Genomic DNA, 4,272 nt, shown 5'->3' with positions numbered 1-4,272 from the left:
AATTAGGAAGTTAGGTAATGGTGGAAGAGATGGGTTTTTAGCCGAGTCTTAAAGACAGCTACAGTGTCAGCTGATCGTGTCACGACCGGCAGATCATTCCACAGTTGTGGGACAGTTCCTGAGAAGGTACGCGTTAGTGTTTTCTTCCCTTTTTGAGATGGTACCACAAGTCGTCGCTCGGTGGCAGAGCGCAGTGATCGAGAGGGTACATAAGGCTCTATAAGCAAGCGAAGGTAAGGGGGTGCTGACCCAGTGGTGGTTTTAAAGGCCAGGAGCAGAGCCTTAAATTTGATGCGGGCTGCTATAGGAAGCCAGTGTAACTTGACAAAGAGAGGAGTGACGTGCGCCCTCTTTGGCTCATTGAAGACCACTCTTGCCGCTGCGTTCTGAATCATCTGTAAGGGTTTGGTCGTGCAGGCTGGAAGTCCTGCCAGTAGCGCATTGCAGTAGTCCAGCCTGGACAGGACAAGAGCTTGGACCAGGACCTGCGTAGCATGCTCATCTAGGAAAGGTCTAATTTTCCTAATATTGTAGAGGATGAATCTACAAGAGCGAGCGGTGCTGGCAACATGCTCCGTGAAGCTAAGCCGATCATCAATGACCACTCCCAGGTTTTTGGCCGTCTTGGAAGGCGTGATGGTCGAGGAACCTAGCTGAATGGAAAAGTTGTGCTGAATCTTTGGTTCGGATGATATGACAAGCAGTTCTGTCTTCGCAAGGTTAAGCTGGAGATGGTGATCCTTCATCCAGAGTGAGATGTCCCTCAGGCATGCCGAGATGCGGGCAGAAACCGTAGGATCATCAGGGTGGAACGACAAGTGGAGTTGAGTGTCGTCTGCATAGCAGTGGTAGGAAAAGCCATGTTTCCGAATGACAGAGCCCAGGGATGTCATGTATATCGAAAAGAGCAGCGGTCCAAGCACAGAGCCTTGAGGGACCCCGGTATCTAGACGTTGGGGTTCGGAGACGTCACCTCTCCAGGATACCCGAAATGACCTATCTGAGAGGTACGACTTGAACCATAAAAGCGCTGTGTCAGTGACACCCATAGACATGAGAGTCGACAGGAGGATGCGGTGATTGACGGTGTCAAAAGCTGCAGATAGATCCAGTAAGATCAGCACAGATGATTTGGAGGCTGCCCTTGCCTGCCTTAGGGCCTCAATGACTGATAGCAGCGCAGTCTCAGTGGAGTGACCACTTTTGAATCCAGACTGATTGCTATCCAGGAGGTTATTTTGTGTGAAGAAAGTGGAGAGCTGGTTGAACACAATGCGTTCAAGAGTCTTGGAAATGAAGGGAAGAAGAGAAACGGGTCTGTAGTTCTCTAGCATAGCAGGATTGAGAGTGGGTTTCTTCAGCAACGGGGTTATCCGGGCCTCTTTAAATGCTACAGGGAAGGTGCCAGTGGAAAGGGATGAATTGATAATGTGAGTGAGAGCAGGGATAACAGACGGAGAGATGGCCTGGAGGAGATGGGTGGGTATGGGATCTAGCGGGCAGGTAGTCGGATGATTAGAAGCCAAGACCTTGGAAACATCTGCTTCGGATAGGAGAGAGAAGGAGGGAAGGGAGCATGTCTCAGGGATTTGAGAATGCGCAAGAAGCGGCGGCTCGGAGAACTGACTGCTAATAGTTTTCGTTTTCTTCACAAAGAAGGAAGCAAAATCATCAGCCGTTAGGTCGGACGAAGGTGGAGGGGCAGGGGGACAAAGAAGGGTAGAGAAGGTCTTGAAGAGAGTGTGAGAGTCAGGTGAGTTGTTAATCTTTGAATGGTAGTATAGGGTCTTTGCAGAGGAGACATCCTTGGAGAAGGAGGCTAGAATTTAGAATATGCGTGCCTATTCTACTTTTTGTAAAAAGCTAAAATAATTAATCGATATTTGATAAATGGGTGACTTGTTCATCATATTTATTGTAATATAAAGAAATGCATTACATATTTTTTTTTTAAACAAAGCCCACCTTTTAATCTCGCTGGTGGCTGATCTGTCCTGACTGGAGCTGTGCCAAACGAACCTACAGGACGGAATGTGATAGACTATGATCAAGTTCCTTCTAAATCTATTACAAGAGTTACAAGAGTCTGTTAGATGGGTGGCAGGGATTTTTTTATTTAGGCATACTCCATGGCAGAGTCCTGCACGCGGGCAGGCAGGTGGATACGGGTATCCAGCGAGTGAGCTGTTAATATTTATTGTAACGGGTAGAATAATATTAACATTTCATTTGCAGTCCGGGTTAGGGTGGAATGGCACAGGCAGACTGCGGGTCTAAAAGTCAAGTTTTGATTTGATTCCATACACGCTGATAGGCAGCTGCTTTTATAAACGTCTTCTGCTTGTTTGTGTCCATGCTCAGTCTGGAAACAGTTAAAGATTTCTAATAACAGCGCGATTTGTGAGTGCATTCCGGTCACGGTCTTTATATCAAATCCGGTCAAATAGTTCAATTAGTGCTGCTGTCAAATAAGGCTCGGTTTTTTGTTAATTACTGCAAGTTACATCAAATATAGCGGTGCGCTTGCTTCATGGTAGCTGCAGTCACCTTAGCTCCTCCCCTCCATCGAGACTTTTATTCTGAAATGACTTCCTTTTAAACTGAAAGTTTGTATGTATATGCGAGTGTTTAATAGGTGTATGCTGGCATCAAGTTTATATGTATGTGCGAGTGTTTTTATATGTATGCGTGCATCAAGTTTATATATATATGCAAGTGGTTAATGGGTGTATATGCATGGACAGAGTTTATATGTATGTGCGAATGTTTATATATGTTTGCGTGCATCAAGTTTATATTTATGTGCGAGTGTTTATATGTGTATGTGTGTATTAAGTTTAAATGTATATTCCAGTTTTTATAGGTGTATGCGTGCATTAAGTTTACATGTATATGCAAGTTATTCACAAGTGTATATGTATGCATTACTAACTTAAGATGTATTTGTATGAATTTCATATTAGTGTGCACATGTATTTCATAGGTATTTGCTTAAACATGCAACAGTATGCATGTATATGCGAGTGTTTATATATGTGTATGCATGCTTTTATATATGTATTCATAAGTGAAGTATGTTTTTTTTAGCCGCATGGCCCCTCATACTTATTTTTGGTAAGAAAATCAATAAAGTGATAGTCACAAATAAAGTTATAAGAGGGGATGTTTAAGTGGTGGAATGCCAAGGATAGGATTTGGGAGAAACCTACAATAAACATTCAGTCCTGTCAATCACTTTGAGAGCTTATATAAGCAAGTCAGTCTCTACGCCTTCCCACTGACCAGTGGCAGCCGGTGACTTCTTTTTTCGAGGGAGCACGATGCGAAGTTCTTCACAACAGGTTATGTAGCTGATCATGTGTAATTTCAAAATATGTGTTTGTCGCGTCGAGTGATCCTATGTGCATCAAGTGCCTACTGCAGAAGAGTCTAAAGGGTTTATGATAAAAGAGATGCTCACGTTTGTCAGATACTAGTATAATCTCATGCGTAATCACAGTTTACTGTCTTGTGTGTATTTTGTGAACCTTTTATCATAAATGGTTTTGAGGCGTGTGCAGCAGGCACTTATTTTGACAAAACACGTGATGCACATGGTTTACATGACGCAACAAACACATATTTTGAAAACATGAGCAACACAAATGACACTACAAACATATATTTTGAATTTGCGCCCCTCAGAAGAGCAGTCACGAGCCGCCACTGTCACTGATGATTCATCCGGCATCCCTCCTCCTCCCCAGTCCTACACTCTTAAAAATAAAGGTGCTTCACAATGCCATAGAAGAACCTCTTCTGTTCTTTAAAGTAACCTTTAACATCTGATGAACCTTCCTTTTTTTAGAAAAGGTTCTTTAAGGTGAAAAAAAGTTCTTCAGATTATGTATAAAGAAATGGTTCTTTAAAGAACCTTTGACTAAATAAATTGTTACATGTCAAAACAATCCTCTGCCTTGTATCACGTGTCTCTGATCTCTGTCATGCCTCTTCTTTTAGCAATTCACAAGTTCGCCAGTCCATTCAATCTTAATGAACAATAGTAAAAGCTAAAAAATAAATAAACCTGACAGCCGTTGTTGTAGTTTGCTGTTTTTATAATAACTAGCTGACACTGTGTTACCAGTATGTTACTGTAACATAAACCCTGGTATAACAGTGTCTTTATGATATGGGCATTGTTTGTATATGCATTATTGTTGGAATGGATGTCAAAGAAACAAAGCTGCTGTAATGACATTTGATATTTATATTTCAAGGAGCACAGCGAAA

This window comes from Paramisgurnus dabryanus, chromosome 1, assembly GCF_030506205.2.
Source record: "Paramisgurnus dabryanus chromosome 1, PD_genome_1.1, whole genome shotgun sequence".
NCBI lineage: Eukaryota > Metazoa > Chordata > Actinopteri > Cypriniformes > Cobitidae > Paramisgurnus > Paramisgurnus dabryanus.
This window is presented reverse-complemented; position numbering follows the sequence as displayed.